This window comes from Phyllobates terribilis, unplaced genomic scaffold (assembly GCF_046119375.1).
Source record: "Phyllobates terribilis strain yellow unplaced genomic scaffold, ASM4611937v1 Scaffold_4__5_contigs__length_816908805, whole genome shotgun sequence".
Lineage (NCBI taxonomy): Eukaryota > Metazoa > Chordata > Amphibia > Anura > Dendrobatidae > Phyllobates > Phyllobates terribilis.
Window position 1 is genome coordinate 562,298,459 of NW_027362764.1, and position 26,431 is coordinate 562,324,889.

The window sequence follows — 26,431 nt, forward strand, 5'->3', positions numbered from 1 at the left end:
CCCCACTCTGGCGATCGATGTGGTCCAAGTGGTTAGACTATTGCTGATCTACAAATTATCACCTATTCTGGGGAGTACCCCTTTAACTAAAGTTGTGTCTTGCTGCTTCTCGGGTGGCTATAGAGATACGCAATTTTATTCATTTTGCTGAACTTTAGAAGGCTAGCAATAAAATAATACTTATCTCAGTCTTGCTGCCTTCAGTGCCCGCTAGCAGCTGTTTGATCCTCAGGGCCTTTTCTTTCCACAGTCAAGTGCTGGTGCCTTCACTCTATAACAGGATTTCTGTCTGCACCCAGGCTTTGGAGGTCATGGCATGTCATTACGTTGTGATGTCACGACGTGCACTGTGACATTTTGATGTCACCTTCAAGCCCTGATCACAGCTGGAAGTTCTGTTCTAGAGTAAAGTCACTGACACACATCTACAGAAAGAGGAGGTACTGAAGACCGGCCAGCAGACCTCTGAGGCAGCGGGGGTGCCGGGACACGTGAGTGATGAGGTATTAGGTTTTTTTATTCTTTACATTGTACATGTTACATTTATTATGGTATGTGGTCTGGAGAGACCCCAGAGTCAAATAAGGAACATTCAATTCACGAAGAATAACTTTGCTGTGAATCTAATTTCCTGGTAAAATCTGGGCATATTGGTGATTTCTAATTTTCATAGATCCTCTCATCTCTACTCAATAACATTAAATAGAACTTTTTTTCCTACATTAACATAGAAAAAAATTCCTGTTTGTCTATGCCCCAGCCCTGAAACACACTAAATAAACCACTAAGTAACAGGGAACTGCTCTTCTAGGTCACCGTGTACTTGGTTCTTCATAAACCATTAGTTTAACAGGGACGAAAAACAATTTGGCAAAGTTTACACACAATGAATCTACAAACCCAATCCAGTCTGGTTTTTATTGTTCCAATCTACTGAAAAAAAAGCTTTTTTCATAGTGCTTGTCCAGTCTTTTATACGCTAATTACTGCAAAAGTCTAGCGTTTGAACACATTGTACACATATTGTTCATGCATTGATTTAATGTTGATTAAATTCAGTTATATTGAGAATTATGGATTTAGGTCATTTACACACAAAACGTCATTAGATGCTTTCAGAATTTACCAGATCACAATGCACAATCACATTGAGCATGCACACTTACATAATATGTATGATTCAGTAATTCAACTACTTGTTCGACCCATGCCGATGCGCCTAACCATGGGCTGACTATATAACTGTATCTTTACATGTAGTAACTGTTCAATATACAGTAATGATGATGTTAAACTATGACTTTAGGTGTGGAGAAAAGTCAACATTATTGTTAAGTCCACTGAGCCACTGTATAAAATACTTTTATGTGTTAAATTTTTAATGCAATGATTTTTTATTGTGATTTTTGACTAAAATTGTTGTCAGTGAGTCTTCAAATATTGAGACTAATGAAATTAGTTGAAAATTGTTGAAGCAATATGCATTATCAACCCTTGTAAAGCCAGCCTTTCATAAATACACCTTCTATTGTTTTCTCAAGGCCACAAATTGTGGAAAATGTTGAGGTCAAGGTCATCTAAGTTTGGAAAATTTGACATTCCCTTGTTTGTGCAAAGCCTTCATCCTAGTACATCCTTAGTAATAAATATAACTTGTCTAGAAGGAATCATAAGTTTGGCAGGTTGGTGGTCAAGGTCAGTGGTCATTCTTGTCAAGGAGTAACATCTGCTGCTGCAAAAGATATTTAAAAATAGTAATCTCAAAAGGGTTTTTCACAAAGGGCATCTGATATTGATAGTGGCTACTAATGACTGAAGTGGAAGAAAGAGAAGAAGGGAGCAATGGTAGTTTTTGTAGATGCACCCACTATTTTCAAGTGCACTTAGATGAGAGATCAGACCCATTCTCACACAGCATTGTCTTACCCCCAGTGGTGCCTGTCCTCCTCCTGGCTGCCACTGTTCCCCAACATTGCACTATTTGTCAGGTAAATGCATGCATGCACAGACTTCTAGCCTCTTATGACTGAATTTAACAAATTGCCTCTGACATCCACCAATACCCAGGTGCCCTGGGTTTTTACAAGGGACTCTCATCATCCTGGCCCTGTTGAGTTCTCTTGTATTCCCGCTCTTTATAAAGGTACCTGTTCCAATGCTGTTAGTAACCCAGCTAGAATATTTGATATTTGTTTGCAATTTGCCTTGACCTCTGTCTCAATGTCTAAAATTGTGACTTTTCTTTGCGTACCTCAAGTCATTGCATCTGTCTACAATTCCAGCCTGTTTACTTTTCACATGGACCTCTCATCCATATCATATACAATGATCTATTACTGAAAAGAGAAATTTATAAAAATAAACGTTAGGTTCATAGGAAACATTTTGTTAATTTTGAGTGTATAGGCATGCATATCTCTCTCGAAGGGGTTGTTAACCTATTGGGTACTGCACTGCAAGGTGACAACTGCCACTGCAATACAAGTAGGATAGGTATCAACTTAAAGGGGTTGTCCACTACTAGGACAATCCCTTCTTGATCTAAATGTTTGACCCCAATAAAATAAAAAAGCCTATACTCACCTCCCGTGCTGGCGCCGTTCTTGCGGTGTCGGCACTTGCGGTTCCAGGGCTCTCATGTGGTTGTTATGACATGTGAGCCAGGTGCCCTATCAGTGCCGGCGTTACTGTCCCCGCCTTCGCACGAATTGAACATGACAAGGAAGTTAGGGCTGCAGCTGATCTCTGACTTCCTCTTCATGTTCAATTTGTTCCAAGGTGGGGACAGTAACGCCGGCACTGATTGGGCGCCGGGCTCACGTGTCACAACAACAGCACGGGAGCCCCGTGACCGCTGGAACAGCTCCAGCACGGGAGGTGAGTATAGGCTTTTTTATTTTATCGGGGTCAAACATTTAGATCAAGAAGGGGTTGTCCGAGTAGTGGACAACCCCTTTAAAGGGAAACTGTCACCATGTTTTTGCATCTAATATTATAGAAAATTAATGTAGAGACAAAAATACTGATTCCAGCAACGTGTCACTTACTGGGCTGATTGCTGTAGTTTCATTAAAATCACAATTTTATCAGAAGAACATTATCACTAGGGGACTAGTAAATTTGCTGCCAGGTAGTCCTCCATATTCATGAGCTCTGTATAACCCAGCCCCCACCACTGATTGTCAGTTTATAGTGTGCAAAGAAAACTGTCAATCAGTGGTGTGGGCGGGGTTATACATACATTCAGAGAGATGCTAGATCTGTAGCCCATAAAACAGTGATTTTAGCAAAACTGCAGCAAGCAGCCCAGTAAGTGGTACATTGCTGAAATCAGGGTCTATGCCCCTACATCATGCTGCTTTCATTTTGGGTAAACAAGCTGGTGACAGATTCCCATTAAAAGAAGTGTGCTTATACATATTAATCAAAACATGTATAAATAATGTAAGAACCTCGTGTTAATTTTTATACATTTTTAATGAGCAATAGATCAATGTATACAATGTAGATCTATAGCCCAAGTCTTTTTCTACAATGTTGCCACGTCTCATTTTTGCACTAGTAGTTGCAAATGGAAAATACTCCGAGGGTAGTGATCCAGGGATTCACTGTTGGAATGTTTGCAGAGTAAAGAGCTCACAATCCCTTAGACTCAGCTCTTTGGATTAGCCCAATGTCAAAGCAGTGACCTAGTGGGTCCACATCTCTGGAGGTCACAATTACACCCATAAAGATTGAGTTAAAACTACATCTATTTAGGACATATTGAACAGGAATATTTTGGGATGAAACATGAGCCCTAAAGGACATTTCCCAATACCTGATATTGTTTATGAATTCTTTATATAACATGGTGTCTTGTGTAGGATCATGGAGGGAATCAATTTGAGAAGTATCGTGTAATGAGAGTCCAAAGGGAGCATCTTTTACTACAAGTTCCCCAATTGCTGTTGTGGCTAATCTGTCTAACAGCTAAATCTATCTGTCTGAAGTTCTGACAGCAGACTACAATTTGAGCTAATTGTGCTAATGGTTATTAACTGCTGGTACAATTAATGGGTAGAGAATGTCAGGGCTAAAATTGACTACTTCAACGTAACTATCCACTTCCTCTGCATCGACAGTGGCTTTAATTTGTTAGGTGTCATAACATTTGTTGCCTTTGAAACCCTATTAAAAGTATAGCCCCAGGATATTTTTCACTGTCAGTGATGTTAATCATAACTCTAATTGTAAGCGTCTTCCACAGCTAATTCCTCTACGTTATTATTGCACTGAATCTGGAAGCCTAAACATACTCTTAAAACCAAGGCTGATGATCTATACAAAATATCAGTAGATTGGATTACATACTGGACGTGAGCGTCTGCTGTACAATGGAATACAACCATGCGGTATTTTACTGTTGTATAACTGAGATAACTAATTTCCACAATCTAGTTAAACAAATGAACAATGTCTAACACAATCTCTTCTTTATGGGATGATTTATGCTAAGTTATTACAACACACAAGAATTCAGAGCCTGAGAACGAAGAGAGATTCCTCTGTCTTTCAGGACAATGTGCCCTGCAAAAGATCTAACATCAAAAGCCTGCTGTGCTGGAGTCCAGATGTTCACAATTTCCTATTCATCTCTGCAGAACACTACAAATGTTTAAATATCACTTTGTTAATGCAGTATAATCCAGTGCAAAATGTGTATAGATAATTGTATAGCGCCAATAACCATAAATCTTCTGAGGATGCAGAACAGTCATGTTATATAGGAAACTTATCTTTTTTCCCTTAATAAGATACTCTTTAATTGCAGAAACTCATATGATGGATTCAAGGCAATAGAGTCTTAAATGTAGAGTATGAATTGCTATTTCTGTCCCCATTGTCTTATATGCACTATGTGCTCAGTTTTAGAAAAAATGCGTGAAACACCATCAAGTTGATTTTTACTCAATTCCTTCATCTGACTATTATTTTTTATAATAATTCATTTATTGAAAATCCTATACCCACTGTAGTCCATTCTTATTTATGACCACTTATAAGTAAATATATTAAACTAGTACTGTTATGCATTTAGGTGGGAGAAATGCAAAGTCCTACATTTGGGCAAGAAAAATGAAAAAAGCATATACAGAATGGGAGGAATAGGGCTAAGCAACAGTACATGTGAAAAAGACTTGTGTATACTAATAGATCACAGACTGAACATGAGTCAACAGTGCGATGCAGCAGAAAAAAAGGCAAACACAATTCTGGGATGTATTAACAGAAGCATATAGTCTAGCTCACGTGAAGTAATTATCCCCCTCTACTCCTCTTTGGTCAGACCTCATTTTTAATACTGTGTCCAGTTATGGGCACCACATCTTAAAAAAGATAAGAAGAAACTGGAGCAAGTTCAGAGAAGAGCAACCAAGATGGTGACTGGTCTGCAAACAATGTCCTATGAGGAACAGTTAGAGGATTTGGGAATGATTAGCTCGCAAAAGAGAAATCTGAGAGGAGACTTAATAGCTGTCTACAAAGATCTCAAGGGCTGTCACGCTGTAGAGGGGTCAGTTTTATTCTCATTTGCACAAAGAAAGACTAGAAGCAATGGGATGAAACTGAATAGGAGTAGATACAGATTAGTTATTATAAAAAAACTTTTTGACAGTGAGGGTGATTAACAAGTAGTGTTGAGCGAATTTGTTCGGCATTTCAAATTTGGGTTCGTGTTCGGGGTTCCGGCTTGTTTGTGGCTAAAAATCGTCTCCGCCCATGAACATCCCTGATTTGCAACGCTGTCACGCAGCATGGCAAATCAGGGATGTTTGCCGCCGAGTGTCAGCTGATTGTCACAGCTGCCACCCTGTACTATGTGCCAGGAGCGGCCCCGCACCGCTCCCGACACATTAACCCCCGAAATGCTGCGATCAAAGTCGATCGCAGCATTCTGGTGGCAAGGGGAGGTAAGCGCCGATACTCACCTTCTCTGCGGCGTCCCATGCTGTCTGAGCCGGCTCCCGCTGGTTGTCATGGTGACCCGATGTGGTCGGTTTCCACTATTTAGGCGCATCAGGGGCTCTCCAAACGAAACATGGTGTCCGCTCTCAATACCAGACAATTTTGCGTTCAAAAAGTCACACAGTGGTCCTTCCCTTCTGCGCCCAAACAGTGTATTTTCCCCACATATGGGGTATCGGCGTACTCAGGAGAAATTGCACAAAAGTTTTTGGGGTCCATTTTCTCCTCTTACCATTGTGAAGATAAAAAATTTGGGGCTAAAACATAATTTTTGTGGAAAAGGAAAAAGTTAGATTTTTTTATTTTCACGGCTCCATGTTATAAACTTCTGTGAAGCACCTGCGGGTTCAGGGTGATCACCACACATCTAGATAAGTTCCCTGAGGGGTCTAGTTTCCAAAATGGTGTCACTTGTGAGGGGTTTCCACTGTTTAGGCACATCAGGGGCTCTTCAAACGCAACATGGCATCCGCTAATTATTCAAGCAAATTTTACATTCAAAAAGTCAAATGGCGCTCCTTCCCTTCCGAACCCTGCTGTGCGCCGAAACAGTGGTTTTTCCCCACAAATGGGGTATCTGCGTGCTCAGGGGAAATTGCACAACCAATTTTAGGGTCCATTTTTTCTTGTTACCCCTGCAAAAATAAAAAAAAATGGGTCTAAAATAACATTTTTGTGAAAAAAGTTAAATGTTAATTTTTTTCTTCCACATTCCAAAGATTCCTGTGAAGCACCTGAAGGGTTAATAAAGTTCTTGAATGTGGTTTTGAGCACCTTGAGGGGTGCAGTTTTTAGAATGGTGTCACTTTGGGTATTTTCTGTCATAAAGACCCCTCAAAGTGACTTCAAATGTGATGTGGTCCCTAAAAAAATGGTTTTGTAAATTTTGTTGGAAAAATGAGAAATCGCTGGTCAACTTTTAACCCTTATAGCTCCCTAATAAAAAAAAAATTTGGTTCCAAAATTGTGCTGATGTAAAGTAGACATGTGGGAAATGTTATTTATTAACTATTTTGTGTGACATATCTTTCTGATTTAAGGGCATAAAAATTCAAATTTTGAAAATTGCAAAATTTTCTAAATTTTCTCCAAATTTCTGTGTTTTTTTTTACAAATAAACGCAAGTGATATCGAAAAAAAATTGCAACAATCATGAAGTACAATATGTCACGAAAAAACAATTTCAGAATCAGGGGGATCCATTGAATCGTTCCAGAGTAATTACCTCAAAGTAACAGTGGTCAGAATTGTAAAAATTGGCCGGTCATTAACGTGCAAACCACCCTCTGTGGTAAAGGGGTTAAGGGCATGAAAATTAAAAGTTTGAAAATTGCGAAATTTTAACATTTTTTGCCAAATTTCAGATTTTTTTTCACAAATAAACGCAAGTCATATTGAAGAAATTTTACCACTATCAAGAAATACAATATGTCACGAAAAAACAATCTCAGAATCAGTGGGATCCGTTGAAGCGTTCCAGAGTTATTACCTCATAAAGTGACAGTGGTCAGAATTGTAAAAATTGGCCTGGTCATTAACGTGCAAACCACCCTCGGGGGTAAAGGGGTTAAAGGGCACAAAGGTTGGCATTTGCTGTGTGATGGGCACAAACTGTGTATAGGTTGGAAAAACATACTCGGGTGATGGAGAAAAGGAGTATGTATGATGTGTCCTATGTGTTAGTGGTGCATGTCTGTATGCAGTGTCAAAGTGGGATTTTTGCAACATGCGTCCTGTGTTAGTGGCACATATATCCTGAATGCAAGTGAATCATGTGCAGCTTGTTCTTTGTGTGCCTATGAATATATACGTTGTATAAGTCAGGTGCGTGGATGGCATGTATGTAGGGCAGGTCAGTGCTGTGCCTCATTTTTCAAAAATATATGTTTAAATATATTTATAGTTATTTAGAATATATTATTCTTGTCTCTGAAGGTATCCAGTTGGTGTGGAAAGGAGAGGGGCACACTTCTTGCACAAAGGTTCTCTGCCGTTAGAGCCATCCCCTGCCCCACATTCCTAGAATTAGAATGATGTGGGGCAGCTGGGATGGAGGACGTCTGGCACTTTATCTGACTACTGGAGATGTAGAGTGGATCTGAGTGGACAGCTCCCATTGGTGGTTAATTGGAAGGGAGAGAGCAGGTGCAGTGTTTCATTACTAGTGGGGCAAGTGGTGTATTGTAATCAGAAGTTTTACTGTAAATTGGCGGGTTTTTTAAACTGTCTGTTAATGGTCGCCCAGTTGTGCAGAATAGATTACAGTCCACCAGCAAAACTGGGCAGCCATTATCAAACATTTTCAAAACTGCATGTAAAAACTCAAAACTAGCAGTGATCTCACACTTTACAGGATATGCCATATACTTCTGTGTAGACATGAGATATGGCCGCAATAAAATTTAGCCAACTTTTTATTGTAGTGTATGAAAAATTGTAACAGGGTTCAGGGTATATTTGCTTTTGTCAGTGGAGTTGGCCCACGGAATCAATTTTACTGACAGACCCTTGGCCCCCCGTCTAACACTGAATGTGCTGTTGTTACTAACAAAGGTGTGGGGAGGGAATAATCACTGCCTATGCTTTTATTTAAAGAGGGGAGGGGGGGACATTTTATTTCAGGGTGTGTATATGATTATGTTCCTGGAGTTGTAGGGGTATCATTATATTACAAGGGGTCTCATGCACTTAGGAGTATAATCACATAAAATCATTGTTGTAAAATGACACTCCCATATCATATACAGTACTACATTTATGAGACATTTCTGGCAAAAACTGGAAAAAGTGATTAAACGGACAAATGCTGGGGGGCACCACAGGGTGCCATTTAGTCTAAGGCCGGCCCTGAACACAGAGTCCATCAGGATTTCTCTTGATCTATTTGAAAATAGATTTATCATAGCTGTCAACAGTTGCGTAACTAGAGTCTGATCGCCCCCTCATCATGAATAAATTATATATATATATATATATATATATATATATATATATTGTAAGATGGCCGCTGGACAGGTCCTTGAGGGGAGATATGTGTCACCGAGGTTGGTAGCTTCGGTGATGTAAACTCAGGAAAAGCATGTAGTGTTGAGAGGGTTAACAGGGCGTATGGTTTTTACGAGCAGCCATAGGAGATGGAAGGGATTGACTGCTCACATATCCCCACCCCAGGGCGTGTGTTTTGTAAATAAAATGGAGACCGAGTGTCTCATTCAGTGTCTGTGGCTGGAGGTGTGGAGACCTCCAGCGTTTCTGTGCTACAGGACACTGACTGTGAGCGGGCGAACCTGCAGTACTGTTTGAGCTGTTTATCTTTCTGTTTTTTTACTTTGTGCCAGACAACGCTGTGTTTTGTTTGCTTTGGAAGTGCGGTTTATGAAGACTGAATAAACCTGCCCTGGACATATTTAAGGAAACCGACTCCTGTGCCTACCTCTAAAGTAGCTGAGTGAGTACAAAACTCTACAATATATATATGCGTCCTCCATCCTGGTATATATGTCCCTCATCCTGGCCCCATTCTGGTATATATATCACCCATTCTGCTATATGTCCCTTATCCCGGGCCCCATCCTGGTATATATATCCCCCATCCTGTTATATATGTCCCCCATTCTGCCGCTGTTCTTTAATGTATAGAAGGAAGTAAACCATTATGCTCACCAGGGGCGTACATAGAAGTCATGGGACTCCATAGAAGAAGTATAATGCATCCCCCATAGTCCTCCAAATAGTATAATGCACCCCCCATAGCCTTTCATATAGTATAATGCACAGCTCATAGTCATCCATGTAACATACTGTACTACACAGCCCATAGCCATCATAAAGTATAATGCACAGCCCATAATCATCCATAAAAAATAATGCACCTCATAGTCATCCTATAAAGTATGATGCACCACCATAATCATCCTATAAAATATAATGCACCCATAGTCATCCTATAAAGTATAATGCACCACCATAGTCATCCTATAAAGTATATTGCACCACCATAGTCATCCTATAAAGTATAATGCACCCCCATAGTCATCCTATAAAGTATAATGCACCACCATAGTCATCCTATAAAGTATATATCGCCACCATAGTCATCCTATCAAGTTTAATGCACCACCATAGTCATCTTGTAAAGTATAATGCACCACTATAGTCATTCTATAAAGTATAATGCACTACCATAGTCATCCTATAAAGTATAATGCACCACACTATTCATCCTATAAAGCAGGGGTCTCAAACTCGGCTAAGTATATGGGCTGCACATAGAAAAAAAGTGAATTTGAAGGGCAGCATTCTTTGCAGGATGATATAAAATTTTTAATGATACCATATTGTTTTTTCTGTACACCCTTTGAATCATTTTTTGAATATTTTTTTTTTCATTTTATTCTTTTACATTGCATTCATTTTATGGGCTATGGTACAGTTTTATATTATTACAAGTTTACAGTTTTTACAATTTTTATTTCCTTTTTGTGTCCCCTAATTCTCCACATACAGTGATTTTTTTTCTTACAATTTGCACCATATAGTAATTCTGACCAACTTCTTATAGTAATGTCCCCATCTTGTAGTAGTTTCCGAATCTCTTGGTAATGTCCCCATCCCTGTCCACATCTTGTAGTAATGTCCCCCATCTTGGTCCTCATCTTATAGTAATGTGCCCATCCTGATCCCCATCTTGTAGTACTGTGCCCATCCTGGTCCCCATCTTGTAGTAATATGCCCATCCTGGTCCCCATCTTGTAGTAATGTCCCCATCCTGATCCCCATCTTGTACTAATGTGCCCATGGCTCATCCTGGTCCCCATCTTATAGTAATGTGCCTATCCCGGTCCCAATCTTGTAGTAATGTGCCCATTCCTGTGCCCATCCTGGTCGCCATCTTGTAATAATGTGCCCATCCTGGTCCCCATGTTGTAGTAATGTGCTCATCCTGGTCCCTAACTTGTAGTAATGTGCCCACCTTGGTCTCCAACTTGTAGTAATGGCTCATCCTGGTCCCCATGTTATAGTAATGTGCCTATCCCGGTCCCCATCTTGTAGTAATGTGCCCATCCCTGTGCCCATCCTGGTCCCTATCTTGTAGTAATGTGCCCATCCTGGTCCACATCTTGTAGTAATGTACTCATCCTGGTCCCTAACATGTAATAAAGTGCCCACCTTCTTTGTCTCCATCTTGTAGTAATGGCTCATCCTGGTTCCCATCTTGTAGTAAGGTGCTCATCCTGGTCCTCTTCTTGTAGTAATGGCTCATCCTGGTCCCCATCTTGTAGTAATGGCCCATGCTGGTCCCTAACTTGTAGAACATTCAACTGTAAAGAATCACTGACTTCGGCGACCCTCAGGACCAGGCCGCAATCATTACGGGTCCTCCGGTGCCCTCGGGCCGCGTGTTTGAGATCCCTGCTATAAAGTATAATGCATCACCACAGTCATCCCATAAAGTATAATGCACCACCATAGTCATCCATAAAGTATAATGCACTACCATAGTCATCCTATAAAGCATAATGCACCACCATAGTCATACATAGTAGTATAGCCGCTGATTTTATTTATTTTTTTTAAATACTCACCGTTCCTTTGCTCCCCCGCTACGTGCATCCTCCTGTGGAGCCAACAGTTGACTTTGACATGTGACGGGAGCGTGTTATGTCACTACCATGCATGGTTGGCCGGTAATGTGCATTGTGACACGGGGATCCACGTTGCGCAATACACTTCAACTGTACATGCGTCCGAGGATGCATATCCAGTTGTAGCTTTTGCTGGTGTCAGCGCGCCCCTCACCAGTCCAGCACCTGACTCACTGGCAACCGCTGCCACCACAGTTGTTACGCCACTAGCTGTCATGGCTCCATTATGAACAGAAGTCATGTTGCAAGCTTGCACATGCTCTTATTTTGCATATAAACAATTATCTAACATTAGGGTCGAGTTCTTTGTCAATATCCAGCAATAAAAGACATTGCATTTCCAGGCTTATTATATAGATGACCTATCTTTAGGATAAGTCAACAGTATCAGAACAGTGGAAGTACAACTTCTGCCCACCCTCCCGATCAGCTGCTGTTTTCAGCTCCGACAGTGGCCAGATATAGATCAGGAGCGGAAGTGAACAGCACTACTCTGCACACTGTGTAGCGCCAGTTTTTAGGTACTGTAGCTCAACTTCTATAGAAGTAAATAGAAGCAGCGCTGCAGTATCCAAGAATAGACAGACATAATATGCAGAGTAGTGCTGCTCATCTTTGTTCACTGCAAAAAGATTATAACCCTAGATGGGGTAACTGTCCCACATGCAAGAAGCTATCCAAAAATCATCAGAGACAAAACAGATTTACTATTTTGAATGTGAAATAATAGTGGTCTCTCAACTGGAAGTAAAAAATTATCCCGTTTTTGGGGTTGCATCTGGTTTTCTAATCACAAAATGATTAGTAAATTGCAGAGGCCTTTTATCAAGCCGTCCAAAAATTAACTCTTTTTTTCTGGAAGCAAAAATTTGCACTGTTTTGCTGTTTTGAATTTGAAGGAGTTATCAACAAGCCTTTTTAAAAAATAGTTCTATTTTAGGAGCTGTTTCTTAAAGGTTCACAAAGATGAGCGTAAGTAAAAAATAAAAAAAGGCACTTCTCAAAATACAGTGTTAACATTTTCATTTACAATCAGAAACAAGCCTTGAATTCAGAATCTGGATTTATTTGCAAAATCTACAATGAGTGGTTTAATAATACCCATGCTTGCTGACACTGTGTGAAAACTAAAAAAAAACACCTATAAAGGTGTTGTTGCTGCAGTATATTACAGGTCAATATGACCAGATAGTGTTTTATACAGTTCTTCTGCCATATTTTCAGTCACATAAACGATTTATAGTATCATTGTGGATTATCTATTGCATCTATTATTGTTTATCGATTTTTCCAGTTCCTGCCGGTCCGTGCTCTCGATACATTTGCAAGTTACTGCAGATGGATGGGTTATGAGTACAGGTCTGTTTCGCTGTACTATATAAGCTCTTATTGTTGCTACACTGGTTAGTGTTTGTTGCAATTTTATTATTATTATTGTTGTTTATTCATATAGTGCTATTTTATTCCACAACACTGATTTAAACCCGTGAAAATTGTATTGCCATTATTTGGATAGTTGGATAAAAATGTGGCGAAGATGTCCATTGAGTGAAGTTGAATTGTAAAAGCTTGCGAACAGCTCAGATTCTGAAGAAAATATCAAACTGGAGAAAGTGTCCGAAGAAGAGGGAGGACCACATAAGTGGCGGGAAAAGTAATTACTAGTGTTGAGCGAGCACTAAAATGCTCGGGTGCTCGAAGCTTGGGCCGAGCTTGCCGTGATACTCGGGTGCTCGACCCGAGCAACGAGCCCAATGTTAGTCTATGGGAGACTCGAGCATTTTTGCGGTGGCACCCCCGGCAGTCTTTTAAAAGCCTAACAAGTGCCCAAAACGATAGTGACAGTGCTCAAATGACATGGGGACAGCATGGGGATCGCCCCAGGAAGCATTTCTGACCCCCAGGTCACTGCTGTCAACAACGTGGTCAGAGGTATTAAGCCACTTTTACAGGCTCACAATAAAACGTTCAAAAACGAAAGTGAAACTTTTTTCCTGTGAAATATGTTAAGGAACATCCTTTCCAGGGTAAAGACTTGTGTATAAGTTAAAATAAATGACCAAAAACAAAAATACTCCTCCACACCTTCGGCTATGTTCACAAGTAGCAGTTTTTATGCGTTTTTGCACTTTTGTATTGCTTTCAACTATGACAAATGCATTCACCGTGAAATGTCATTTTAACATTTTACAACCTTATCTGGCCATGTGCTGTGTGACACATGCATAAAGTGCTGAAAAGACAAGGGAACAGCATGGGGAAGACCCCTGGAAGCATCTCTGACTCCAAGGTCACTGTCTAAAAGTGTGCCCATCATAAGTGATCCTTACCGCATCAGAAGATGCAGACTTGCAACTATCCCCATGCAAGTTCTAGTCCCAGGGCAGTGTTCAATTGTACCTCCCCCATTCCTTGCAATACACGCTCAAGTATGCAGCCTGCCACCCACCCACCCCCAGGCTGCAATACCATACTGCTGGCTTGCTTGAACTTGAAATTGGGCCTTTTAGGCATGTGGAGGCGGAATCTGGCCACCACGTCATGGCTGTGTTGGCGGCCTGGAATCCATACTCAGTCCCAAGCCGCCCGGCGGCTGGGTGTCCATACTCGGTCCCCAGCCGCCCCGCGGCCGGGTGTCCACACACGGTCCCCAGCCGCCTGGGGGCAGCCGGGTGTCCATAAACGGTCCCCAGCCGCCCCTATTTCTCCTTGGAACATCCCCCCACACACTTTTCTTTGCCCGGCCTGCTTTAGGCAGCATTGGACGAGCCCACCAGAGAACCAGACTCCTCCGGTGGGCCCTGACTTCTCCATCGGTGGAGTTGAGAGTGCCAAGGTGAGGAGCATGATGATGATGACAGAAGTTAGCATCTGCTATGTTTTCTTTTAATGCAAGTGTAAGCGTGCAGCCTGCCACCCACCCACCCCCAGACTGCAATTCCATACTGCTAGCTTGCACTTGAAATGGGGCCTTTTAGTTTGGAGGCGGCCGAAGCTGGCCACTACCTCATGGCTGCTTCGGCAGCGAGGTATCCATACTCAGTCCCCAGCCGCCCATATTTGTCCTGGTGTGCCTTATACATAAGATTAAGCGCGTATACCAAAACATTACCTGTGCCCTCCCCAGTGCATTTAGTGGGAAGGAGAGCCTATTCCGCTGTAGTGTGTGCATGCCAAACCCCTGTTCATGGTACATGCGAAGATGCCTCCCACCTTGCACCTGTCGTTGCAGACTTGCAACTATCCCCATTCAAGTCCTTGTCCCAGGGCAGTGTTCAATTGTACCTCTCCCATTCCTTGCAATGCAAGCGCAAGTATGCAGCCTGCCACCCACCCACCCCCAGGCTGCAATACCATACTGCTTGCTTGCTTGCACTTTAAATTGGGCCTTTTAGGCATGTGGAGGCGGAATCTGGCCACCATGCCATGGCTGTGTCGGCGGCCTGGTATCCATACTCAGTCCCCAGCCAGCTGGTGGCCGGGTGTCCCCGCTTGCTCCCCAGCCTTCAGGGGGTGGCCGGGTGTCCATACTCAGTCCCCAGCCACCCCTATTTGTCCCGGTAACCTTTCCCACACTTTTCTTAGCCTGGCCTGCTTTAGGGCAGCATTGGCCGAGTTCTATGACTCCCGTTAAAACAAAGCTTCAGGTGATAAATGATGGATGAGGTAGTGGCAAAGGAGAAAGAGCAGGAGGAACAGGGACCATTCACGTCAATATCAGGCTAGTCAACCAGATATGTCTTGTAGGATATGTTTCTGTAACAAAAGGAGCGGTTCGGCTACACAGTTATAGGGCATACAGTGAGTGCAATGCCTACCAAAAATTTCGAGCCACTCCAATGCCCCTTGGAAATGACATGGAGGTCAGAGGGCGTTAACTAAACCTTTTTTTCCATTTATAGCAACTGGGTCTCCCGTGCATTGTTGGCCTAAGCAGTGAATGGAAGGCTTTCCAAAAATTATGAGGAACTGCAATGCCCCTTACAAGAGCCATGTGTGGCACCCCAGGGGTCTGGTCACCACAGTAATAGAGATATTACGTCGGAGAGCAAGTGGGAGGTTTCCTGGTCAGGATCCCTTAAACATGCAACATCCTCCTGCCCCAATCCTGGGATCTGGGGCGGGGTTGAGTGAGTCAGAGAACAGTCAGAGTCAGAGTGAGAGCAAGGGAAAGTAACAGCAAGGAGCTCTGTAGGAGCTAGGAGCTAAAGACCAGGGGCTGGAAGCTGAGCAGAGCTCGCCCTGGCAGAAGACAATAGGAACCGGACACAGGAGTCCGAAGCTGTGAGGACTTATATATCCTGCAGCAGAAACCAGCCGGCAGGGGATTTCAGGTCCTCTGGCCATAGAAGCCCGGAGGCTCAGTCACAAGCAAGGGACCAGCACTGCCGTCGTGGAGCGGAGGCTAACAGAAGGCCCCAAGTCACCAGCCATACGGGTGAGCACTACACGGTACACTCAGGGACGTGGGCTACTTCTACCCGCTTACAGCAAGGTAGTCAGGAAGAGTGCAGACAGACGGGGAGGCCTACAACTCCACCTGGCCAGGGGAACTCCTGCTTGCTCACAGACTGACCAGGCCTCTTATGCTAGCCAGTACTCCCGGGAGGGTCTACCTTATAATCATCAGTAAAGACCCTGAACTGCACTGCATAGACTCTGAGTCATTCCTGCTGCGCTCGTGCACCATCACCCCCATCATCCACACTCACTGCCCTGAGGCTATACTCCTCCCGAGGGGAGTTATCCCATTCTATGCTGGCACACAACACCAGCCTCAGCGGTCTGCCTCGCAGCGGTGATACTCCCTGACCGCAATCCATGGGTGGCGCAGTCGGACAATTAACCTCAAAACCTAAGAAAGACTGCCACTGGTTTGACCAGCCTGAGCCACGGGACCAGGTCACCGCCACGGAGACTACAGACCCCAGAGACCCGGCACCGGGTATCCCACACACGTGTACACACGGCCCAGGGGGCGCGTCACATGCAGTACAGCATATTACAAACATAAGTCCCATTATTGGGGAGTGGGTGTCCCATGGTATTTGCTTATGCTTTCCCAGCAAAAGCTGCCAAAAATTAGGACGGAGCAACTTGCAATGCCCCTTACAAGAGCCATGCAGTACAGCATATTACAAATATAAGTCCCATTATTGGGGAGTGGGTGTCCCATAGTATTTGCTTATGCTTTCCCAGCAAAAGCTGCCAAAAATTAGGACGGAGCAACTTGCAATGCCCCTTACAAGAGCCATGCAGTACAGCATATTACAAACATAAGTCCCATTATTGGGGAGTGGGTGTCCCATAGTATTTGCTTATGCTTTCCCAGCAAAATCTGCCAAAAATTAGGATGGAGCAACTTGCAATGCCCCTTACAAGAGCCATGCAGTACAGCATATTACAAACATAAGTCCCATTATTGGGGAGTGGGTGTCCCATAGTATTTGCTTATGCTTTCCAAGCAAAAGCTGCCAAAAATTAGGACGGAGCAACTTGCAATGCCCCTTACAAGAGCCATGCAGTACAGCATATTACAAACATAAGTCCCATTATTGGGGAGTGGGTGTCCCATAGTATTTGCTTATGCTTTCCCAGCAAAATCTGCCAAAAATTAGGATGGAGCAACTTGCAATGCCCCTTACAAGAGCCATGCAGTACAGCATATTACAAACATAAGTCCCATTATTGGGGAGTGGGTGTCCCATAGTATTTGCTTATGCTTTCCAAGCAAAAGCTGCCAAAAATTAGGACGGAGCAACTTGCAATGCCCCTTACAAGAGCCATGCAGTACAGCATATTACAAACATAAGTCCCATTATTGGGGAGTGGGTGTCCCATAGTATTTGCTTATGCTTTCCCAGCAAAAGCTGCCAAAAATTAGGATGGAGCAACTTGCAATGCCCCTTACAAGAGCCATGTGTAGTGCCGGCGTCCCTGCCCTCTGCTAGGCAGGGACGCTGTTCCCCTCACCGCTCTGCTCCGTGCCCGGCGTCCCTCTCCCGCTCTGCTGGCAGCGCGCGCTCCTTCCAGGCCACTGTGCTTAGGGCGCGCGCGCCCTCCCTCCCTCTTAAAGGGGCCGCGCGCGCCGTCCTAAGGAGTCCCCGGCCAATGGCCGGAGGACTTTACCATATATAAGGCACCTCCTCCAAAATGGAGGTGCCCGAGCAATGTTGTTGCACCGTTCTACTCTGCTTCAGCCCTCAGGTCCCGTTGCCAGTTACCTGCCAGTTACCTGCCAGATTCCTGCCAGCTTGCTGTCCTAATCCTGCCTGATTTCCTGTTACCTGCCTGCCTGCCTGAGGTCCGACGGTCTGCCTTACAACTCCGGTCAGTCTGTCTAAGGACCAACTTGCCCGCTCACCTGGGAGCGCACATCAGCTACCTGCCTGCTTCCTGAGGTCCGACGGTCTGCCTTACAACTCCGGTCAGTCTGTCTATGGACCAGCTTGCCCGCTCACCTGGGAGCGCTTCTCCGCTACCTGCCTACTTGCCTGCCCGGAGGCTCCGCTGTCACGTGCTGTGACCACCAGCTATTCCAGACTCTTGCCCGCTCACCTGGGAGCGCTTCTCCGCTACCTGCCTGCTTGCCTGCCCGGGGGCTCCGCTGTCACGTGCTGGGACCACCAGCTATTCCAGAGACTCTTGCCCGCTCACCTGGGAGCGCTTCTCCGCTACCTGCCTGCTTGCCTACCTGGAGGCTCCGCCGTCACGTGCTGTGACCACCTGCTATTCCAGAGACTCTCGCTTGCTCACCTGGGAGCACACATCCTCCATCTGCCTTGCTAGCCTACCTGGAGGTTCAGCCATCACAGGTCGTACCTACCCTTTTTCCAGAGACTGCCCCGGTCACTTGCCGTGACCTCCAGCCCGTTCTTCCAGAGACTGCCCTGATCACTTGCCGTGACCTCCTGCCCGTACACCCAGAGACTGTCCCGGTCACCTGCTGTGACTGCCTGCCTGGTCGCCACCCGCTCCCTTACAAGGACCGCTCCCTTGTATAGTAGCCCAGAGGTTCCGCCTCCCAGACCCGTTACAGTTTGCTCGGGCCTTGGAACCCGGTGGCACCCAAGCTCCCTCGCTCTCGGACCTGTGTCATGAACTGTCCCGTCAAAGGTCCCAACAGGAGTCCATCCTGGGTCACCTGCGGAATGTCATTACTCGCCTGGACACTCTGACTGCTCCACCAACAACCTCCGCCAGTGCCATGTCTCGCAATCCGGCAGCTCCGCTGTCCACTAACACCATGATATCCTACCCCGGACCTCGGCTTTCTGCACCTCCTCGCTTCGGAGGCGACTCAGCCCAGGCTCGGGGCTTCATAAATCAGTGCACCCTGCACTTTGAACTATTGTCCCACCAGTTTAACTCCGACCGAGCCAAAATTGCATTCATCATGTCCCATCTCACCGGGGAGGCCCTGGCCTGGCTAAATCCTCTATGGGAGAGAGGAGACCCCCTGGTGTCCAACTTGCCTGCTTTTCTCACGGCTTTCCGGAAAGTCTTCGACGAACCCGGACGGAAGACCTCATCCGCATCATCGTTGCTACGCCTCCGTCAGGAAAGTCTCACCGTGGGCCAATATGCCATACGGTTCCGTACCCTTGCCTCGGAGCTGGCCTGGGATAACGACGCTCTGGTTTCCGTCTTCTGGGAGGGTCTGTCCAGCCGTATTAAAGATGAACTTGCCGGTCGGGACATTCCTACCACTCTTGATGACTTAATAACTCTTGCCACCCGGATTGACCTACGGTTCCAGGAGCGTGCCAGAGAGGTCACCCGTGAGAGGAGGTTACCACGTCTAGCTCCTACTTTTCAGAAACCCGTCACTCCTTCTGTCTCTAACCAGGTACACCCTCCTGAGCCTATGCAGGTCGACCAGACCAAGATGGTCAAGACCCGTCAGGACTTACGCCGTGCCGAGGGGACCTGCTTCTACTGTGGCAGTAAGGAGCACCGGATCCGTGCCTGCCCGGAGAGGTCGGGAAACGCCTTTGTCTAGGTTCGCTCAGAGAGGTCCACCTAGACAAGAATAAATCCTCTCCATCCCTGCTGTTGTCAGTTTCAATCGTCTACGGGGAGAACCGTTATTTAGAACTAGCCCAACTGGACTCTGGAGCAGCCGGGAATCTTATTTCACAGTCCCTGGGAGAGAAATACCGCATCCCCACCAAACCTCTGGCTGTACCCTTGTCTGTTGCTGCCGTGGATGGGGGGCTCTTACCACGCCCCATCCAACTCATCACCGAATCCATTACTCTGCAGGTGGGAATGCTGCATTCTGAAAGTATCTCCTTCCATGTTCTGCCTGGACTCTCTCACGCCCTCTTGCTAGGCCTACCTTGGCTCCAGAAACATGCACCCGTTCTTGACTGGCAGACCGGAGAAGTCCTTCGCTGGGGACAGGGCTGCCATAAGACCTGTCTGGTTCCCGTTCATCCCGTCCGTAATTCTCCTACCCCAGCTAATCTACCTGGACTTCCGACTCCTTATTGGTCTTATGCTGATGTCTTTAATAAAAAGGAGGCAGAGACACTACCCCCTCATAGACCATACGACTGCCCTATCGACCTGTTACCTGGTACTTCTCCTCCCCGTGGGCGTATTTATCCATTATCCGCTGCTGAGACCCGGTCGATGTCCGAATATATTGAGGAGAATCTGGCCAGGGGATTCATCCGGAAATCTACCTCCCCGGCGGGAGCAGTCTTCTTTTTCGTCAAAAAGAAGGACGGCTCTCTCCGTCCCTGTATAGACTATAGAGGCCTTAACCAGATCACGGTGAAGAATAAGTACCCCCTTCCGCTCATTCCGGAGTTATTTGATCGCCTGAGGGGGGCTAGAATCTTCACCAAACTGGACCTCCGTGGGGCGTACAACCTGGTTCGTATCCGTCAGGGGGATGAATGGAAGACGGCATTCAACACCCGGGACGGCCACTATGAATATCTGGTAATGCCCTTTGGCCTCTGTAACGCTCCTGCCGTCTTTCAAGAGTTGGTCAATGACATCTTCCGGGACCTTCTCTACTCCTGCGTAGTGGTGTACCTGGACGACATCTTGGTCTTCTCTCCGGATCTCCAGACTCACCGGAGGGATGTTCGTCAGGTCCTGCTCAGGCTCAGGCAGAACCATCTCTACGCTAAATATGAGAAGTGCCTCTTTGAGCAGACCTCGCTTCCGTTTCTGGGCTACATTATCTCTCAGACCGGCCTACAAATGGATCCTGAGAAACTGTCTGCCATCGAGAAATGGCCCCGACCAGAGGGGTTGAAGGCTATTCAACGGTTCCTGGGCTTCGCCAACTATTACCGCCTCTTCATCCCGCACTTCTCTTCCCGGACTGCCCCAATTTCCGCGCTCACCCGTAAGGGTACTAATCCCAAAGAGTGGCCGCCCGAAGCAGAGGAGGCCTTTCTTTCCCTAAAACAGGCCTTCTCTTCCGCCCCGGTGCTGCATCGCCCGGACGGCAACAAGCAGTTCTTCCTGGAAGTTGACGCCTCCTCCTCTGGAGCCGGAGCGGTACTTACTCAAAAATCATCTTCCGGGAGAATGGTAACTTGTGGCTTCTTCTCCAAACTCTTCTCCTCTTCTGAGCGCAACTATTCCATAGGAGACCGAGAGTTATTGGCCATCAAGCTGGCGTTGGAGGAGTGGCGTTACCTACTCGAGGGGGCTCTTCATCCGGTAATAATTTACACTGACCACAAGAACTTGGCTTACCTCCAGCATGCCCAGAGACTTAACCCGCGCCAAGCCCGGTGGTCCTTGTTTTTTGCTCGCTTTGATTTTGTTCTTCATTTTCGCCCGGCTGACAAAAACGTCAAAGCAGACGCCTTGTCCCGATCCTTTCTGGTGTCCGATCTCGAGGAAGAACCTAAACATATCATCGATCCCGCCAGAGTAATGCAGGTGGCTCCCGTGAGTCTAAATCGTCTCCCTCCCGGTAAGACGTTTGTTTCAGTACCTGATCGGGAGAAGATCCTACACTGGGGCCATTCGTCTAAACTAGCTGGCCACGCCGGTCAGAAAAAGACCCTCCAGCTTATTGCCCGGCACTATTGGTGGCCTACCCTGCACAAGGACATAATAGACTTTGTTTCTGCCTGTGTGTCCTGCGGCCGCAACAAAGTCCAGAGACATCTGCCAGCCGGACGCCTCCTTCCGCTTCCTGTACCTGCTGCCCCCTGGCAGCATATAGCAATGGACTTTATAACTGATCTCCCCGTCTCTGCCGGTTGTACGGTCATTTGGGTGGTCGCTGACCGCTTTTCCAAGATGGCTCACTTTATTCCCCTGCCAGGCCTTCCGTCTGCACCCGAGCTGGCTAAAGACTTTATCCGCCACATCTTCCGTCTTCATGGCCTGCCCCTCCACATCGTGTCGGATCGTGGGGTACAGTTCACCTCACGTTTCTGGAGAGCCACTTGTAAACTACTAGACGTCACCCTGGACTTCTCTTCCGCTTACCACCCACAGTCCAATGGTCAAGTGGAGCGGATCAATCAGAACCTGACCAGTTACCTCCGGCACTTCGTTAATGCCCACCATTCTGACTGGGTGGATCTCCTACCATGGGCCGAGTTCTCTTATAATAATCACGAGAGCGAATCCTCCTCCAAATCCCCGTTTTTTGTAGTCTTTGGTCAGCATCCTCGGATTCCTTTTCCTGTCTCCACCTCTGTGGACAACCCGGCTGCGGAATCTCTCGTTAGCAAATTTTCCTCCATATGGGAGAGTACCCGGTCCGCACTCCTTCAGTCGTCCGAACGGATGAAAAGACACGCTGACAAAAAACGCCTGGATCCTCCACAATTTCGTCCAGGAGATAAAGTCTGGCTCTCATCTAAATATGTTCGACTCAAGATACCTTCTTACAAGTTAGGGCCTCGGTTCATCGGTCCTCTGGAGGTCATCAGTCAGATCAACCCGGTGGCCTATAAATTGAAACTCCCGGCCAACTTACGGATCCCTAACTCCTTCCATGTATCTCTCCTCAAACCCGTGGTGCTTAACTCTTTTTCCAAGTCTACAGGTACGCCTCCTGCTCCGGTTTCTGCTGAGGACGAGTTTGAGGTAGAGAACATTCTTGCCACCAAAAGGGTAAGAGGAAAGACCTTTTTTCTGGTAGATTGGAAGGGGTTTGGTCCTGAGGAGAGAACTTGGGAGCCCCGGGAGAACATCCATGCCCCTCTCATCCTAGCTAAATTTCTATCTGGCCTAAAAAAGGGGGGGCCTAAAGGGGGGGGTACTGTAGTGCCGGCGTCCCTGCCCTCTGCTAGGCAGGGACGCTGTTCCCCTCACCGCTCTGCTCCGTGCCCGGCGTCCCTCTCCCGCTCTGCTGGCAGCGCGCGCTCCTTCCCGGCCACTGTGCTTAGGGCGCGCGCGCGCGCCCTCCCTCCCTCTTAAAGGGGCCGCGCGCGCCGTCCTAAGGAGTTCCCGGCCAATGGCCGGAGGACTTTACCATATATAAGGCACCTCCTCCAAAATGGAGGTGCCCGAGCAATGTTGTTGCACCGTTCTACTCTGCTTCAGCCCTCAGGTCCCGTTGCCAGTTACCTGCCAGTTACCTGCCAGATTCCTGCCAGCTTGCTGTCCTAATCCTGCCTGATTTCCTGTTACCTGCCTGCCTGCCTGAGGTCCGACGGTCTGCCTTACAACTCCGGTCAGTCTGTCTAAGGACCAACTTGCCTGCTCACCTGGGAGCGCACATCAGCTACCTGCCTGCTTGCCTGAGGTCCGACGGTCTGCCTTACAACTCTGGTCAGTCTGTCTATGGACCAGCTTGCCCGCTCACCTGGGAGCGCTTCTCCGCTACCTGCCTACTTGCCTGCCCGGAGGCTCCGCTGTCACGTGCTGTGACCACCAGCTATTCCAGACTCTTGCCCGCTCACCTGGGAGCGCTTCTCCGCTACCTGCCTGCTTGCCTGCCCGGGGGCTCCGCTGTCACGTGCTGGGACCACCAGCTATTCCAGAGACTCTTGCCCGCTCACCTGGGAGCGCTTCTCCGCTACCTGCCTGCTTGCCTACCTGGAGGCTCCGCCGTCACGTGCTGTGACCACCTGCTATTCCAGAGACTCTCGCTTGCTCACCTGGGAGCACACATCCTCCATCTGCCTTGCTAGCCTACCTGGAGGTTCAGCCATCACAGGTCGTACCTACCCTTTTTCCAGAGACTGCCCCGGTCACTTGCCGTGACCTCCAGCCCGTTCTTCCAGAGACTGCCCTGATCACTTGCCGTGACCTCCTGCCCGTACACCCAGAGACTGTCCCGGTCACCTGCTGTGACTGCCTGCCTGGTCGCCACCCGCTCCCTTACAAGGACCGCTCCCTTGTATAGTAGCCCAGAGGTTCCGCCTCCCAGACCCGTTACACCATGCAGTACAGCATATTACAAACATAAGTCCCATTATTGGGGAGTGGTGTCCCATAGTATTTGCTTATGCTTTCCCAGCAAAAGCTGCCAAAAATTAGGACGGAGCAACTTGCAATGCCCCTTACAAAAGCCATGCAGTACAGCATATTACAAACATAAGTCCCATTATTGCGGAATGGGTGTCCCATAGTATTTGCTTATGCTTTCCCAGCAAAAGCTGCCAAAAATTAGGACGGAGCAACTTGCAATGCCCCTTACAAGAGCCATGCAGTACAGCATATTACAAACATAAGTCCCATTATTGGGGAGTGGGTGTCCCATAGTATTTGCTTATGCTTTCCCAGCAAAAGCTGCCAAAAATTAGGACGGAGCAACTTGCAATGCCCCTTACAAGAGCCATGCAGTACAGCATATTACAAACATAAGTCCCATTATTGGGGAGTGGGTGTCCCATAGTATTTGCTTATGCTTTCCCAGCAAAAGATGCCAAAAATTAGGACGGAGCAACTTGCAATGCCCCTTACAAGAGCCATGCAGTACAGAATATTACAAACATAAGTCCCATTATTGGGGAGTGGGTGTCCCATAGTATTTGCTTATGCTTTCCAAGCAAAAGCTGCCAAAAATTACGACGGAGCAACTTGCAATGCCCCTTACAAGAGCCATGCAGTACAGCATATTACAAACATAAGTCCCATTATTGGGGAGTGGGTGTCCCATAGTATTTGCTTATGCTTTCTCAGCAAAAGCTGCCAAAAATTAGGACGGAGCAACTTGCAATGCCCCTTACAAGAGCCATGCAGTACAGCATATTACAAACATAAGTCCCACTATTGGGGAGTGGGTGTCCCATAGTATTTGCTTATGCTTTCCCACCAAAAGCTGCCAAAAATTAGGATGGAGCAACTTGCAATGCCCCTTACAAGAGCCATGCAGTACAGCATATTACAAACATAAGTCCCATTATTGGGGAGTGGGTGTCCCATAGTATTTGCTTATGATTTCCCAGCAAAAGCTGCCAAAAATTAGGACGGAGCAACTTGCAATGCCCCTTACAAGAGCCATGCAGTACAGCATATTACAAACATAAGTCCCATTATTGGGGAATGGGTGTCCCATAGTATTTGCTTATGCATTCCCAGCAAAAGCTGCCAAAAATTAGGACGGAGCAACTTGCAATGCCCCTTACAAGAGCCATGCAGTACAGCATATTACAAACATAAGTCCCATTATTGGGGAGTGGGTGTCCCATAGTATTTGCTTATGCTTTCTCAGCAAAAGCTGCCAAAAATTAGGACGGAGCAACTTGCAATGCCCCTTACAAGAGCCATGCAGTACAGCATATTACAAACATAAGTCCCATTATTGGGGAGTGGGTGTCCCATAGTATTTGCTTATGCTTTCCAAGCAAAAGCTGCCAAAAATTAGGATGGAGCAACTTGCAATGCCCCTTACAAGAGCCATGCAGTACAGCATATTACAAACATAAGTCCCATTATTGGGGAGTGGGTGTCCCATAGTATTTCCTTATGCTTTCCCAGCAAAAGCTGCCAAAAATTAGGACGGAGCAACTTGCAATGCCCCTTACAAGAGCCATGCAGTACAGCATATTACAAACATAAGTCCCATTATTGGGGAGAGGGTGTCCCATAGTATTTGCTTATGATTTCCCAGCAAAAGCTGCCAAAAATTAGGACGGAGCAACTTGCAATGCCCCTTACAAGAGCCATGCAGTACAGCATATTACAAACATAAGTCCCATTATTGGGGAATGGGTGTCCCATAGTATTTGCTTATGCATTCCCAGCAAAAGCTGCCAAAAATTAGGACGGAGCAACTTGCAATGCCCCTTACAAGAGCCATGCAGTACAGCATATTACAAACATAAGTCCCATTATTGGGGAGTGGGTGTCCCATAGTATTTGCTTATGCTTTCTCAGCAAAAGCTGCCAAAAATTAGGACGGAGCAACTTGCAATGCCCCTTACAAGAGCCATGCAGTACAGCATATTACAAACATAAGTCCCATTATTGGGGAGTGGGTGTCCCATAGTATTTGCTTATGCTTTCCAACCAAAAGCTGCCAAAAATTAGGATGGAGCAACTTGCAATGCCCCTTACAAGAGCCATGCAGTACAGCATATTACAAACATAAGTCCCATTATTGGGGAGTGGGTGTCCCATAGTATTTCCTTATGCTTTCCCAGCAAAAGCTGCCAAAAATTAGGAAGGAGCAACTTGCAATGCCCCTTACAAGAGCCATGCAGTACAGCATATTACAAACATAAGTCCCATTATTGGGGAGTGGGTGTCCCATAGTATTTGCTTATGATTTCCCAGCAAAAGCTGCCAAAAATTAGGATGGAGCAACTTGCAATGCCCCTTACAAGAGCCATGCAGTA

The 26,431-nt window shown here is 46.2% G+C and overlaps 1 long non-coding RNA gene across 2 annotated transcripts in view; it reads left to right on the top strand.

The window, feature by feature from the left end:
• The window catches only part of LOC141264417 (uncharacterized), a 448,717-nt gene that overhangs the window by 166,679 nt on the left and 255,607 nt on the right, over positions 1–26,431 (top strand). For both annotated transcript variants that reach the window (XR_012319927.1, XR_012319926.1), the window contains exon 2: positions 9,348–9,457. This is a non-coding gene — a long non-coding RNA (uncharacterized lncRNA). The remainder of the gene's footprint in view (positions 1–9,347; positions 9,458–26,431) is intronic.